This window comes from Bos grunniens, chromosome 18 (genome assembly GCF_055505025.1).
Source record: "Bos grunniens cultivar Pamir isolate PY7600 chromosome 18, Bosgru_T2T1.0, whole genome shotgun sequence".
Classification (NCBI taxonomy): domain Eukaryota; kingdom Metazoa; phylum Chordata; class Mammalia; order Artiodactyla; family Bovidae; genus Bos; species Bos grunniens.
The window spans coordinates 21,016,353-21,033,881 of NC_141182.1; the positions used below are offsets into that span (position 1 = coordinate 21,016,353).

General features: G+C 40.6%; 1 long non-coding RNA gene across 5 annotated transcripts in view; it reads right to left on the reverse strand.

The window, feature by feature from the left end:
* The window catches only part of LOC147353209 (uncharacterized), a 159,477-nt gene that overhangs the window by 140,618 nt on the left and 1,330 nt on the right, over positions 1 to 17,529 (reverse strand). For all 5 annotated transcript variants that reach the window (XR_015145457.1, XR_015145458.1, XR_015145454.1 and 2 more), the window contains exon 2: positions 17,415 to 17,474. This is a non-coding gene — a long non-coding RNA (uncharacterized LOC147353209). The remainder of the gene's footprint in view (positions 1 to 17,414; positions 17,475 to 17,529) is intronic.

Here is a 17,529-nt window from a genome sequence, read left to right on the forward strand (position 1 = left end):
AGTCCATAGGGTTGCGAAGAGTCGGACACGACTGAGCAAGTTCACTTTCACTTTTCACTTTCATGCATTGGAGGAGGAAATGGCAACTCCTTCCAGTATTCTTGCCTGGAGAATCCCAGGGACAGCGGAGCCTGGTGGGCTGCCGTCTATGGGGTCGCATGGAGTCAGACACAACTGAAGCAACTTAGCAGCAGCAGAAGAGAGTTTGCTTTTTGTTGAGACTGCTGATGAGATTTAAGTCTGGAAATCCTGGCAGGTATCTTGTTACCAAAGAGATGTCCTATCTGGGAATAAAGCCAACATAAGGCAAAGGAGATATAAATCAAGAGATGGAGAAGATGAGGGACTTTCCTGGTGGTCCAGTGGTTAAAACTTTACACTTCCAATGCAGGGGTTACAGGTTCAATCTCTGGTTGAGGAACTAAGATCCTGCATGTGGTTTGGCTAAAAAATAAAAGAGAGGGAAATGAAGAAGATGAAACCAAACTTGGAGAGGACCATTGACCACCAAGGATCCAGCTATGCCTAACACAATACTACCTCTGGGTTTTCAGCTGTGAACCAAAGCATCCCCTTTTTCACTTGCACCAGTTTGAATGTCATTCCATCACTTGCAACCAAGACAACCATGGTTAACATGGTCCCTTCTTCATCATTCTAATTCTGTTCACCTGTAAAGGTTTAGTTCAAGCTGCGATTCATGGGGTCGCAAAGAGTCGGACACGACTGAGCGACTGATCTGATCTGATCTGATCAAGTACAGTGCCACCTCCTCCAAGAATCCTCCTTCATCAATCCTAAGATTCACTTTCCCTCTCTCTTCTGAACACATAGCACCCAACTTATAAACAGTTTCAGCTATTTATGGCCTATTGTGCCTTTAAAAAAAAAGTGGGTTTTAACCCTAAGTAAAATATTGCAGGAAAAGGCCATGTTTCACAGATACTTTGTAGTCATATTAAAACTTAAAATAGAGCTTAGCACATAGTAGAGACTTTAAAAAATGAGCTAAAGATACTTACTATGCACCAGGTACTTGAGAAGGGACCAAGATGCGGGTGAACTTTTCAGATACAATGTGAATTTCCTGCTATGACCCAAGAGGACACAACTATCTCAATCTCTGAGGGAGGTCTTTGAAAATTAGAACCCCCAACCACTGCTGGCAAAGAAAAAAAGATGAAGGCCAAAATGTCATCTCTATTAAATTAACAGAGACCAAGGTGGAAGATGGGGATTCCATGGTGGCTCAGTGTAAAGAATCCACCTCCCAAGGCAGGAGATTTAGTTTTGATCCCTGTGTTGGAAAGTTCCTCTGGAGAAGGGAATGGCAACCCACTTCAGTATTCTTGCCTAGGAAATCCCATGGACAGAGGAGCCTGGTGGGCTACAGTCCACGGGATTGCTAAGAGATAGACATGACTTAGCAATTAAACAACAGCAACAAAGATGGAAGATGAACTGTCAGGAACGATAGTCTCATGAGTTTACTAACTTTCAAGCCCACATCAGGAAGAGCTAACTATCTAGTCTTGGCAGCACTGAACCAGGAAAGCTTCCTTTGGAGTGAAAGGAGAAGCAGAGAAATCATACTCTGATTTTATTGCCAACAGACAGCTCACTCCCAAGAGGAAAAAAGTCAGATTCGAACCTACCATAGCCAGTAAATCCCTTCATGTTTACAATCAAGTATATCACTTTCCTGCTCCAAGGAAGGGATGAAGAGGAGAAAATCAGAGGTGTCACATCTGAGACTTTCCTTTCACCCGGAAGGAAACATCAAGGGCAGAAAAGAAGCATTCCCCCTACATGTGCTTCTAGCTACTTACCTTGGTCAAACCTTAGGGGCTTGTGACTTACACTTGCTAGTGGTCTCCTCTTAAATTCCTAGTGACAGAGGACTTCCCTAGTGGTCTACTGCTTAAGACTCTGCACTTCTAATGCCGGGGGCACAGGTTCAATCCCTGGTCAGGGAACTAAGATCCCACAAGTGGCTCAACCAAAAAAAAAAAAAAGCAAAACACTCCTAGGGATAGAAAAAGGTTCTCAGAGTGATTATATGGAGATAATCTAAGAGACTTTGTGATACCATTGAGGAGAAGTAGACACAATGTCACTTCATATGAAGAATTTCATGATTTCAGCCTTGGCTTTTCCTCCTTCAGGGTTTGCTTTCCCAAGTCTTTCTTTGCAGGTTTTTGGGACTATGCTGCAGTGGAATTTTATGCTTCAAGAAGAGAGTTGATGAATCATGGGAAGTGTAATTGACAAAGAATTGGCATGTTTTTCACTCTGCTTTTTTCTGCATCAGCTGAATAAGATTAGTGTCTTACATGGATTATTTTTTCAATAATAGGGAAGGCTATGTTGGCAACAAAAATTGCAAAACAGCAACATCATAAGCTTGCCTAACCATCCAGTGGAAGAGAATTTTCAACTTGAAAAACACTCTTGGTCCAGCAGATCAAAGGTCTGAGTAACAATTACAACTGAAATCATTAAGCATCGCTTTTTTTTCCCCCTGTGGAGAAATCAGGTCCTCTAGGATTCTTAGGGAGAAAAGCAGAAACATTAGTGGAAGACCTTACGTAATAACCTTTCTGTAAAGCCTGGATGGCACACGTGATTTTGTGAGACATTCAAGTCACATGTCATTAATCAGAAATGACAGTCTTTATTCACGTATATTTGACTGAAGCTGCATAATTTCAGACTCCAATAGGTCTAGATAAATGACCCTAAGTATTGTACTTTTTCAAATTGACAGTGATTGATGATAGAGGAAAAAAACAAATGCTGAAAAGGGACCCTGAAGTAAACATTGAAAATCAGTCATAGTACTTTGTGGGGAAAAAAAAAAGTTTGGGGATTTTCTTCACAACTTTTCCTCTTTCTTAGCATCTCTACCTCTTAATTTTCAGTTTCCTCATTTGTGCAATGCCAAACAATCTGTATTACAACTCGAATCTCAATGAAATACTATGACTGATATAGCTGTGTTCGTTCAAATAGGAAAAGAAGATAGTGACTAATAAAAAAATCCTCCATTCAACAGATATTTCCTGGGACTATTCTATATACTAGGGCTTCAGCAGAAACTGAGACAGGTATACTTTTGGTTCTTTGGGAGCTTACATTTTAGTGGCAAAAGGCAGGCAATATCTAAGTTAAAAAATGAATTAAAAAATAAGATCATTTTAGAGTGCTAAGTTGCATAAAGAAAACAAAACAGAGTGACTTAACAGAAAGTGATGTGGGATGAAGAGATAACATTTTGGCTAAATAAGAACCAGTTTTTCAAAGAGCATATTATGCAGAGGGAGTAGCAAGTGCAAAGGCCCTGTGGCAGGGACAAGCTTAGCACCTGAGAAGACTAGAAAGGAGGCCGGCACAGCTCCTTTACTAAGATGAGAATGGTAGTAACTCAGGATGGAGAAGTAGTCAGTGTTCAAATTATATAAAGCCTTTTAGGTCATTATAAGGATTTGAGGTGTTAGGCTGTATGAGATTTTAATAAAGTGGAAGGAAGCCTCAATCCTATTAAAATAATATCTACAATCCATTAACCATTATGAGCAAGGCACTGTGGCAGATAACACTACGTTTTCATTATTGTACTACCTCCTTGCAAAAAAGGGTTATCATTGCCTTTGAAAGATAAGGTAATAAGCTCTGAGTAAGATCACAGGGCTAGTAAGTAATGAAAGCAAATTGATATTCAAGCTTCAGTCCATCTAATGTGTGAAAAGTGTGAAAGTGTTAGTCGCTCTCAGTCATGTCCAACTCTTTGCGACCCCATAGACTGTAGTCTGTCCATGGGATTCTCCAGGCAAGAATACTGGAGTGGGTAGCATTTCCCTTCTCCAGGGGATCTTCCCAACCCAGGGATCAAACCCAGGTCTCCTATATTGCAGGCAGATTCTTTACTGTCTGAGCCACCAGGGAAACTCTCAGTCCATCTAGTTTCAAAGTCAAACAGTGCCCATTACACCACACTGAGTCCCATCATCTGTATTTTCTTATTTTCACAGAAATATTAAGGAACTAATGCACACATATTCCAAACGGCTGCCCTTAATGAATATATAAGAATGTATATTGATACTGGATAGAGCTCTCTTTATCCCTTGAAACTAGTTAATAATTATTTTAATTATATATATAATAATTTATTAAATCTTCCCAGTTCAAATTACTGTGTAGCTTCTGTTTCCTGACTAGACCCCAACTAATACCATTCATAGCCACACCACCCATATCCTGCAGTGTCATATTGTTCACTAATGTAAAAAGGCTCTAAAAAGCACCAGTTCAATTTTGTTTAACCAAGTTTCCCAGGTTTATTTGACCATGAGACCTTCTGAAGAGCTGAATACCTATTACTCAAGTACTTTCAAGTGCACAGTATTCCACAGTTCAGTTTCAGAAATGCTGCTTTGGGGACTCATCACTAATCTAATTAATGTTTCCTAAGAAGGCAAAAGCTCTCACAGCCTCCAAAGGTCCTAATTTCAATTTAATACATTACCAAATATCTAAAACATTCATGAAACAGAAAGCTTAACAATACATGGAAATGTGAATGTGAAAATTGCCATAGAGAATTTTCTGGTGGATAGAGGAGTGAGCAATTTATCTTGACTGGAGGAAATACCAGGAAAACATGCTTTTTGGAAACAGGGACATGTGTAGTCAATCTTAGAGGATGAGCAGATTTTGACAGAGATGCATACAATAGATTGGGAGAGGAAAGAAAAGCAGTCATGTGTAACAGGATGAAAAGAGGTATAAGCATTAGTCAAGACTCATATGCTATGAATGACAAAACCTGACTACGAATGACAAAACCAACCCAGTGGCTTTAGTAGGAAATGGAATATATTGGCATGAAAATTTGAGAAGTCCAATCTATGCTATAGGCAGCTGGAACCAGAGACGTACATCATGTCCCCAGACTCAGCTTGACTCTTGCACCTCTTGGCTTCATTTTCCTCCCTTGGACATCATTTTCACCCTAGTGTGTTTCTCCTAGAGGTGACTGTGATAAACTTAATGTTTGTTCCTGAGCAACGTGAGTTAACCAAGAGATTTTTCCATCCTTAGCGACCTTGACTGTGACCGAGTCACCTGCCCACCTCTAAATCTATCCCTGTTTACCAGTAAGATGTGATTCTCTGATGTGCCATGCCTGGTTCGATCATCTATCTCTGGTTCAGGAAAGGATTCAGCAATACCTATACCATATAGACAAGGGAGAACCAGAATTTAGTTACAAAAAGAAGAGGAACAGCTACTGTTGTTTTTTAGTCATTAAGTTGTGACTCTTTGGGGACCCTATGGACTGTAGCCCGCCAGTCTCCTCTTGTCCATGGGATTCTCCAGGCAAGAATACTAGAGTGGGTTGCCATTTTCTTCTCCAAGGACTCTTCCCAACCCGTGGATTGAACCCGCATATCCTGCATTGGTGGGCAGATTCTTTACCACTGAGCCACCAAGGAAGCCCAGAATAGTTATTAGGCAAGCAAAAAAATCTTATAACTTCTACTTAACTATGAATATAGGAAAGAATAGAAGATGAAATAATGCTAAATTTGATACTGAAACTGACAACCCCCAAATTCAGGTGAGTCTTGTCCATACATGAAGTCAATAGGACATGAAACATGGAAAAGTCACAATTCACTCTATGGCACACATCAGCTCTCTCAAACTAGCAACAAAGCTAGGTGGGAGGGGTGGGGGGAGTCCATAAACTTAGATCTAAAGACAGTTGCATGACAGCAGAAGAGAGCGAGATTTGAAACTTTTCAGCACTCACGGAGTTAATTCCATTCTGGTATTTTTTGAGCAAAGTCGACTGATGACATTTTTGCGGGGAGGAGAACAGGGACCGAAAGTAGGACAAGAGGATACTGCTTCCTGACAGTGGGTTCCTAGAGCTGATGTTAGATATTCAGGTGCAATACAAGAATAAGGACAGCAAATATCACCCTATTTGAATGTTCTTTCTCAATTCCTCATTAGCCGAGAGACTTAATATTAGATTAACAAACTAAAGCTGCCACAATGCTGATGGGGCCTGGTGAGGAACTGCTAACAAGATGTGAACATGCTTAATAAAATGACCAACTCTTGCTGATATAGAGCCAACTAATTACCTGCCACATAGCCAGGCTGTGTTCTCCCGGCTGGAAATTGATAGCAGGCTGTCAGTGTGAGAGGGGACAAAAGGCAGCTCAGGGTTGAGGAATAAGAAGAAAGGCTTGACATATTACAGTGGACACTGTTACCCTAGATCAAATTATCTTGGTTTGCCAAGAGTCATACTGTCAGGCAAGTCCAAAGTAGGATTTTTTTAGGAAAATCTAGAGTGATTAGAATCCCATCCATGAACCAAATATTGGAGAAGGGGGGGTGGGCATGGAAGCTATTTTAAGGTTTGGTTTTCAGGAACAGAAATAAAAGAAAGTATACTAGTTCTGCTGCTACTGCTGCTAAGTCGCTTCAGTTGTGTCCGATTCTGTGCGACCCCATGGACTGCAGCCTACCAGGCTTCTCCGTCCATGGGATTCTCCAGGCAAGAACACTGGAGTGGGTTGCCATTTCCTTCTCCAATGCATGAAAGTGGAAAGTGAAAGTGAAGTCACTCAGTCATGCCTCACTCTTAGTGACCCCATGGACTGCAGTCTACGAGGCTCCTCCATCCATGGGATTTTCCGGGCAACAGTACTGGAGTCGGGTGCCATTGCCTTCTCCCATACTAGTGCTATAGAACTCAATTTGAGAAACATATCTTTTTGCAGATATTCCTTTCTCTGTGATTTTAAAATATGCACACATTACATTTCTAGTATAAAGAAATTCCTTCTTACAAAGACTGTCCATTTGGGAGACTCTGACTATTGCATTGTATTACTTTGAAGATCACAGAGTTGCAAATCTTGTAGTGTTTAAGACTGAAGTTTAGCTAGAGATTTCTGGTTAAGTGAAAACAAACAAACAAACAAATAATATGATCCCTAGAGTTTGGCCTTTTGGGAAGCATATCCATGTCCATTTAGCAGACTCACCTCACTTAAGAAGGCAGAAGCTACCTCCCAGTGCCTGGGAATTAAGAAACTTTGAATGAAAATAGAACAACTCACTGACTATGTGCTCATGTCAAAGCATTTGGCCTGTTGGCCTTTCTTGACCCAGCTGTCAAACAGGGGATCATGGTTCTTTTTTTTTCCCACCACATGTTTATCTCATACATCAATGTTACATCCAAAGATGAACATTCATTCTCACACAAAGGAGATATTGACCAAGAGAGCCCAGGGAATTGGCTACTTTCTGAAAATAAAATGATAGGAAGCAAAATAAGGCAGCAGACACAGAACAGTAGGTCACACAGGTCTGCAAAACAATAGCTACAGTTTGTTCATTTGCTTAAAGGGTCAAAGTCCCTCATTTATCATGTTTTTCTTCTTTCCAGGGCAAATGAATGAAGGGTATACTATAGAATAGAATCTTCTTCAACCAGCTAGCAGGTTTATTCTATTAGCTCATCAGTAACTCTGACTTCAGCAAGTCATACCCTTTGGTTGGTGCCTCAAGCACCAAGTGTATTTCCATATTAGTAGTCTTTCATTGTAAGTAACAAAAACTATCTCTGATCAATTTAAAGACAAAAGAGAATGCATTAAGCTTATTGATGGAGTGAAGAATTGAGTACTCACAAGAATTTGGGAAGGAAGAACCCAGCCTACTATGGAGATCCCATAGAGAAGTTCCTAGACTCTTTCTTAACTAGTATATTCCACATCAATGGGTTGATAGGACTCACCTAGGAGTGCTTGTTAAAGGAGGAAGGTTCAAGAGGGAGGGGACATATGTATACCTATGACCGATTCACATTTATGTTTGATGGAAAACAAAATTCTGTAAAGGAATTATCCTTCAATTTAAAAAATAAGTAAATTTTTAAAAATAACAACAAAAACAACTCAATTTTCAGGGAGTAGCCTAGAATCAGCATGCTTAACAGAAAAAAACAAGAAACACTGAGAAGTAGTAATATGAATTCTCCTCTACTGGTCCTCTGGCTCCAGTACAACTGGCAATTCCAGAAAGAGATAATCTGATTGGCTCACCTGGAGAAAGATGTCTCTGATCCATCAGCTATGACCAGAAGGGCTGCATCAGGGGACACTATCCCATGCGTCAAGATGCAGTTCCAAAGAAGGAGAAATCACAAATAGCTTGGAAATCACCACTAAGTCATTCTATCACCAATAAAATAAGCCAAGTCATGTAGAAACTCATTATCAGGTCTTTACAATTCATTTAGAGTTCTGAAATACTGTATCAATAATTTTTTTAACTATGAAACATAATTCTGCTGGAAAGTTGGAGGAAATGTCCTATTTGCAAATCCAACCTGGATTAGGAGTTTGGATGGAGCAAGTGGAAAGAAATCAAAATATAGTTACAGTTACAAATGAAACATCAGAGACAACACTTATGTAGAGACAACCCCCAGGCCCACACCCTGAAATGCTCCCAAATAGGAGTGCATCCCTATCGTGCTGTATGGAAAGCATCAAGTCCGTAGACAAGCTTGAGACAACCCCAACACCACACTCTGAGCTGGCTTTCAGGAGGTCACCTTCCACGTCTTCTCCTCTTTCCCTAGGAGGCCCCACAGCGACTGATTTTGCCAATAATGGAAGGTTTACAGTCTTCTTTGTCCACGAGGTCTTAGTCACAGTGAACGTTCAATAGATGGCTTTGCTGCGGGCGTATTTTCAAATGCCAGGAAAGCATCTGACAGTGTTGGATGTTTGGAGGGCCATTGTTCAGAAGATTAAGTGCTGTCCCATGTTCAATCATTTATTCCACAGCCACACAGGGAACCTAACCGGAGGAGAAAAGTGAAGTCTGGGTGCTTTACTGGATGTTTCGGGGAAGAATGTCTCTCCTTATTTTATATAGTGTTCAAGGAATTTATTTTATATATTGTTCAAGGAATCTGAACAATAAGCAGGTCATATTGTCACATTCTGAGGGACAGACAACTGGAATAGACTCCAGGCAATGTCCTCTCTTCAAAAGGCAGGCTGAGGGCAAGAGAGAACACATTCCCAAAGCCACAAAACTAATTTTGGCACACACCCAAAGCAAGTGGTACCCTTTCCCCAGACTCCTGCTAGATGCTTTGTATCAGCCAACTCTCTAAGAAGAATTTCCTTTGCAGAAGTGTTTGACGAGCACTGTCCATGCTACCCAGTGGGCACTCTCTCCTTCTGGCAACAGTACTCTGTTTTCATAGGGAAACCACCTCTCCCTGTTTTCAGTCCATGTACTTCTAGACGAGCCGCATCCATTCTCTCCAAGGTAGAAGAGGTGACGAGCTTAACCAATCAGAGCAGGCCATTAAAGTAGTCGACAGTGATTGGTTTATGCTCAGGCACAAGACCCAATCAGAACCAACTTAACACAATGAAATTTTCCTGGGATGGTGAGTGGAGTACATCCTCTTTTCTGTTGAGAATGCCAGCAGACAGGATATCCTGAGATGGTACTTCCAAGAGTCAATAAGTGGCACCTGAGGATGCAGATGGTTCTGTAGATGGCAGAGCAAAAGCACAGAGAAAATGAGGCCTGACTTATTGATGACTTGCTTGTGCTCTTGGTACCAGCTGAGCCTGAAACCAGTCCTGTCCCTGGACTTCTCAGTTACTGGAGCAAATCAATTTCTTTATTTTCCCTTGGCCAATTTGATTTGCTTTTTACCTCTTGCAATTGAAAACCCTAATTAAAACAGGAATGAACAGAATAATGCATTTTGGTAATTCTGTTTCTTTAAAGAATACTACCTGTTGAGCACTTGCTGTGGGCTTCTAAAGAAGTAGAAGGCATTGTCCTTCTACCAATATTTGCTTCGTTGCTGAAGGAAAAGACAGTGCTCATACTGCTCCAATCTGCACAAGGTATGGAATCACTCTCCCACTTAAAGCAAAGAATAATTTGGTCATTATACCAAATGATTTCTGAAAGAGTTGAGGTGATACAAAGAGAAAGATCCACATGGAAGGTAAAGGGAGGTTTTCTAGGAGGTGAGATAAACTGGGTTTCTTTCCCCTTATGGGCCTGGTGGAAAGAGCTTCAGGTTGACCAGTGTTAAGGGTCTTGTTCAACTCCATAATCCTCTTTGGTGCCACCAGGAAATAATGAATTTAGCTTTCCTTTCTTATGTGCTCTTTGGCCAGTTGCGTTTTGAGAACCATCCTGATGCTCCAGAGGCTAATTTAGGTCAGCTGAACTTATCCTGTCATCCCTCTGCAATTACTGTTAGGGAATGCACTATTCTTAAATGTCTTACTATTGATTTCTCATGAAAATTACCTAGAAATCAGTCAACCAATATTTTTAAGCATCTTTTGTAGACTCAGCACTTTCCATGGTGGTGAAGGAATACAAATGACCACATGTAAGCCGTGATCTCTGTATCCATCTGATTTAAAATCAGTAGTGACGTACACAACAAGTTAAAAGTCTTTAGGTACTTATTTGGCTTTAACTAAAGCACAGTGGTTGATTCAAGAAGAGGGAGGTCAAAATGTAAGCATCTTCGGCTACTCATTCTCATTAAGTCCAATTCATGACCTTACTGAAGTCACACTCAGTGGATAGATTAAGCAAGGTTTACTGAAGGTCTGGGCTTCCCCAGTGGCTCTGGGGTAAAGAATCTGCCTGAAATGCAGGAGACACAAGAGACCCGGGTTCTATCCCTGGGTCAGGAAGATACCCAGGAGGAGGGCATGGCAACCCACTCCAGAATTCTTGCCTGGAGAATCCCCATGGACAGAGGAGCCTGGCGGGTTACCATCCATGGGGTCTCAAAGAGTCAGACATGGCTGAGCAACTAAGCACAGCACAACACAGCACTGAAGGTTTGCTGAGAGTAATATTTGAAAGATACAAGTCAGAAGGATGAGAAATACTCCATTTCTACTTGTAAGTTTCCATCATATGGGAAAATATGCTAAATGTCATTGAAAAACTGGTTGATTAGTTTGGCAGAACTTCCAAAGCATTCTGTACATTCACAAGTCAGTGAAAGATGGTTTATGAGATGCTAAGTTCCTGCATGTTGGACTCAAAATGTATTTCTTCTTTATAACCTTTCACTTCGCCCTCTTTGTTAAAGATCAGAAATCAGGGAAAAGATTGGACAAGTAACCAGGACATAATTGCTTCAGGTAAAGAAAGTCAGAAGTCTTAAAGGGCAAGTGACTTTATCCTGCTATGGGAATTTCCCTGGGTTATTGTACTGTCACATACTAACTGTATTCTGTCCAGCACCTGCCTACTACCATTACTCTTTTCCCATAAATCATCTAGCATATTTTGGGATGTCCCTCAAGGTCCAGCAGTAGTCAGGTAGAGTGAGAATATGCATGTTGAGCCTACCTTTCTATGTGTCTGACATTCTATCACAGTCCTCACCAAACTGTTTTATAATGACTTTCATCTATAATTGCCTAGATTGCCTTGCTTCTGCCCTTGTTGCCCCTTGGTTTATTTTGAACCCAGAAGGTTCTGTTTCAAACATAAGCCAGTTTGTATCCCTCTACTGCTCAAAATTCTCACTCCCTTTTCAGAGGAAAAACCCAAGTCCTGATAATGGCCTAAAAGATCCTATATAAGTTATTCTCAGGGAATAGGAAATTAACAAAACCCAGGGACACTTCCCTGATGGCTCAGATGGGAAAGAATCTGCCTGCCATCCATGCAGGGGACCTGCATGGATTCGATTCCTGGGTTGGGAAGATCCCCTGGAGAAGGAAATGGCTACCCACTCCAGTATTCTTGCCTGTCCATGGAGGATTCCATGGACAGAGGAGCCTGGTGGACTACAGTCCATGGAGAAAGCTAGGGAATTCCAAAAAAACATATACCTCTGTTTCATTGATTACGTCAAGGCCTTTGACTGTGTGGATCATAATAAACTGTAGAAAGCTCTTAAAGAGATGGGAATACAGACCATCTTACCTATCTCCTGAGCAGCCTGTATACCGGGCAAGAAGCAACAGCTAGAATCCTGTGTGGAACAACTGATTGGTTCATGATTGAGAAGGGAGTATGACAGGGCTGTCTGTTGCCACCCTGTTTGTTTAATCTATACTGTGAGCACATCATGAGAAATGCCGGACTGGATGAGTTACAAGCTGTAATCAAGATATGCAGGAGAAATGTCAACAACCTCAAACATGTGGATGAATTCACTCTAATAGCAGAAAGTGAAGAGCAACTAAAGAGCCTCTTGATGAGGGTGAAGGAAGAGAGTGAAACAGCCAGCTTAAAACTAAATATTAAAAAAACTAAGATCATGGCATCTGGCCCCATTACTTCATGGTGAATAGAGAGGGAAAAGGTGGAAATAGTGACAGATTTCCTTTTTTGGGCTCTAAAATCACTGTGGATGGTGACTGCAGCCATGAAATCAGCAATGACGAACCTAGACAATGTGTTGAAAAGCAGAAACATTACTCTGCCAGCAAAGGTCTGTATAGTCAAGGCTATGGTCTTCCCAGTAGTTATGTACAGTTGTTAGAGCTGGACCGTAAAGAAGACAGAGTACGGAAGAATTGATGCCTTTGAACTATGGTGCTGGAGAAGACTCCTGAGAGTCCCCTGGACAGCAACAAGATCAAACCAGTCAACCTTAAGGGAAATCAACCCTGAATACTCTTTGGAGGGACGGATGCTGAAGTTGAAGCTCCAGTATTTTGGTCCTTTCATATGAACAGCTGACACTTTGGAAAAGTCCCTGATGCTGGGGAAGATTGAGGGCAGACAGAGAAGAGAGCATCAGAGGGTGAGATGGCTGGATGGCATCACCAATGCAATGCACATGAACTTGGGCAAACTTCAGGAGATACGAGGGACAGAGAGGCCTGGTGTGCTGCAGTCCATGGGGTTGCAAAGAGTCAGACGTGGATGCGCGACTGAACAACAACAACAACTTAAACAAAAACAACATCGATGCTGCACCCCAAACCAACTATACCACTCACTGGGGCCGTTGCTTATTTATAAAGGTTCCCCAGGTGGTTTCTTTTTTATGTTATTATTATGGTGAATTTTGAACATATACAAAATTAGACAAGAAAGTAAAAAAGTACACTGACATACATGTATTCATAATCCAGTCCCCACATTTCTCAAATCCATGGCCAAAGGGGATGGTCTTCACATCCCCATCCACTTCCCCCATCTTGCACGATTATGGAGCAAATCCTAGACATCATCTCTTTCTATCCATACATATTTCAGTAGCTTGAAATGTTAAGGACTCACTTTTCTGAACATAACCACAATATCATAATCACAGCTAAGGAAACAGTGATTGTGATTCACCGAGGACTGAGAGCCACCACCCTACAAGGCCTAACTCCCTGTTTCCACTTGAACTTCATCTACTTCCTCCCATACCCATTTCCTCCAGTTCCTTCAGTCACACTGCTATCTTGCACTGTCTCAGACACAGTCTCGAGCCCTTGCACTTGCCGTTCTCCTTGCCTGGATGCTCTCCCCCCAGGTAGACAAACGCCTTTTCACCTTGCCCATCATCACTCTCTCTGTTAGGCTTTCTTTTACTGTTCATAACAGCAGTTTATCCTTTGCCCATCCCTTGATACCCTCCCCATCCCCCTTTCTTGCTTCTTTTTATTCACTGCATTTTGTACCCAAATTCTTATTGAACTAATAAAACCATATCCCCCTTCACATTATAATTCCACGAGAGAAGGCACCATGAAAATATTTACTGAACAAACGCACGAGTCAATGACTCAATTGGGTATTATTAGGCCTACCAGTGTACCAATGAGATGGTGGGATAAAGGGTAAGAAGTAGAATAAATAGATACTCTATTTCATAAAGCTTAGAGAAAACCCATAAAATCTGTAAACACGAAAAGGTAAGACTAATTAATAGGTAACATATTCACAGAGAGCTATTAATGGAAAGCACAGTGTTGGAAATAAAATCTGAAGCTCTGAGGTTAACATCAGAATGGACAACTGTTCTGTTTTATTAACATTCCCTTGGGCTGCTTGTACCAGAGAATTAAGCCTGGTTGTTAAAAAGGCACACCATAGAATACAGTCATAAAGAAATTGCTGGGACTTCCCCAGTGGTCTAGTGGTTAAGACTCCATGCTTCAACTACAGGGGGCATGGGTTCGATCCATGGATTGGGAACTAAGATCCTACATGCCATGCAGTGTGGCCAGAAATCAAAAACAAAACAGCTGCAATATATTGATCAAATTTAGCAGTACATAAATACATACACATGTGTTATACATTCTACATAGAACAAATGAAGTGTGCAAGGACAGGTCCAAGTAGACAAAACCCCAGCACCCTTGCACACTAAGCATTCATTCATGGTCTCTTTTGTAGGAGAACCTGGTCTCAGGGCTTACTGTGCAGGCTGCCACTCTCATGGAGCATTCCTGGCCATCTGCCAGGTATAGGGAATAGCCTGATGGCTGAGAATTTCTGAAAGGCTGGGTCTGCTCACTCTGGCATAATACAGTACTAAAGCTATACTTCACTACTTCCTCTTCTAGGGCCAAAGAGGATTCCTGGAAGCAGTCCCTTTGGAAACCATACTTAAAACAGGTTGTTTCAATCCAGGCTTGGAACATTAAGTATTGGCCGTTGCTATAACAGAGACATAATCCTCACTCTCCCTGGCTTCTGAGGCACAGACATCATGCTTGTATTTACCTGGTAGATAAATAATCAAGGACACCATCATTAAAGCAACAGGTGGTGGACTTGCACAAATAATGGTCTCCATCCTGGCACCCAATGTTCAGATGGGAAAGATGCTTTTCACTTTTCGATGATAACACAATGCACCTTGGAAACCCCAGATGCTACTGTAATAAAGACTCCAGTCATTAAAACATAGCAATTACTTTTGAGATTCACAGGCAAAAGTTTAACAGTGGCTGCCCACACATGAGTTTGCACAAGGGGCAGTGGGAGAGCTCTACTGATTTCCATGCCCATTACACATGTGTTCAGAAACAAGTCTCTCACCAAAGTCAGTCCTTCTGAAATTTACTTCCCATGCTTTACTGTTGCCTGCAAGAAACACCACAGAACCCATGAACACAGACCCGCTTTGTAAATGCAATTAAGAGGAAACAAAGTTTCTCTTAAAACTCTAATGAATTTGTTTTTTTGCTTGCTTTCCTTGAGGGCAAGTAGGACTAGGCTCATTTTTTTTTTCCTTTTAGAAGACATGGGTGTTCATGTACATAATGATTGGATGTCTGTAGATTGACTAATTCCATTTAGAAGCATTAAAATAAGAACTGAATTGATGTGCAATGGCTGTTATTTGGCCCAACAGAATTTTCTTTTTGCTGGTTTGGAGAAAGATGAAGAAATGAGTACTTTCCACAGATTAGACCTGTTTTTTTGTTTTTTGTTTTTTTTTTTAACTTCTAAAACATTGTTATTCGCACCCACCCATTCATTTGGGTGACCGAATGCAGTAAGCTTCTGAAGCCCTGTGGGTGATTAGAAAGTGACCTTACTGTTGGAGGTAAGTTAGCGCAAGTGAGTCTCCCAAGGATGCAAGAAAGAGAACCTGGCCTTTTATATTTGCCATTTTGCCAAACCTGGTATGAGTTTGTAAACACCATAAAATATGTTACAATGTTTACAGCATATGTCTCTTATTGTTAAGAACTATTGTGAAAGTAGAAGCAGAGTCTACTTCTTAAAATATTTTTTATATAATAGTTATGGCATCCAATTATACAATAGTAATTGTGAATAATTATACCAAACCCCAGTCTGTTTTACGACTACTTCTCACGCTGAGCTCGTAGACTCTATATAAACACCATCTGTATCAAACATAAAACTCTTAGTTGCTCTAAGAACACAGGCTGACGAAATGTAGCTGATTAGTTTTGGAGCCAAGTAGCTTCATGGCTATTGCCTGGGTGCCTACAAACCACATGAATCCAACAATCTCCTTCTTCTTGGGCTCCATTCTGTTTCTTTGACACACAGCCTAGTTACCTGTGTGCTCAGCATCCTTGCGGAAATGATGCCTAGGTGCTCAGACCAGTGATATGCTTCTGCAGAGGTTTTGCTTAGCACTGAATGTGCTTAATTTGCTCTGCAGAGTTCTGTTCATTTTCTTTATGTGTAGTGGTGATTTAAGCACTTGAAGCTGGCCAAGAGCACCGCTTCCTAAATTTCCCTTGGCTAAATGCTATCGAGGTCTTTGGGTGCCAGACCATTCCCCGGGAAATCTCCAAATGAAGCTTTCCCCTGAAGATGTTTGTCTCTATGCAAAAGGTTTTAACAATGAAAGGGAAGAACAATGAAAAAAACAGGACTCTGGGCTCTGAACAGTTTTTGGTTCAAGAACTTAAACCCTAAGAGTCAGCAATCCCATTCCTGGGGATATACCCAGAGAAAATAGTAATTTGAAATGACACATGCACCCCAATGTTTGTTGCAATGCTATTTACAAGAGCCAGGACATGGAAGCCATATAAGTCTCTATTGACAGAGGGATGGATAAAGAAAATGTGGTACATATACTATGGAATATTACTTAGTCATAGAAAAGAATGAAATAATGCCATTTGTAGCAATATAGATGAACCTAGAGATTATCATACTAAGTGAAGTAAAATCAGACAAAGACAAATATCATATGATTTCACTTATAAGTGGAATCTAAAAAATGGTACAAGTGAACTTATTTATAAAACAGAAATAGAATCACAGATGTGGAAAATAAACCTATGGTTACCTGGGTGGGGAGGGGGAGATAAATTGGGAGATTGGGATTGACATATACACATTACTATATATGAAATATATAACTAATAAGGTCCTGCTGTATGGCACAGGGAACTCTACTCAATACTCTGTAATGACCTATATGGGAAAAGAATCTAAAATAAAAGTGAATATATGTAATGTATGACTGGTTCAATTTGCTTATACCTGAAACTAACAACATTGTAATTCAACTACGTTCCAATTAAACGATAAATAAATAAAATACTAAATTTAAACAAGAAATTGTAAATCAACGCTATTTTAATATAAAATAAACATTAAAGAAAAAGAATTTAAACCTCTATAGATAATTACCTATCTCAAGAATCTGACCTTCACATTTTGTCCAAAAAATGAACGACATACATACTTTGTCCGCAACAGACAAGTAAGTTGTTATTTGGCAATAAACAAACTTCAGACATAACTGACAACTGGTAACTTGTGTCCAGCAGTTGAGTGAACCTCAGAGGCCCATTTCTGGGCTCTTAAAGATCTATATGCAAATGTTATTGCCACCCTTTTAACATACTTACATCTCGCAAATTTTCTGTGCCAGAAAGTCCTGCTCTTCTTGCTAGATTTTAGAATTTATGCTGCAAGAAAAAAATGATATTTATTGGTAAGACATTTTCTCCAAATAGCATAAAC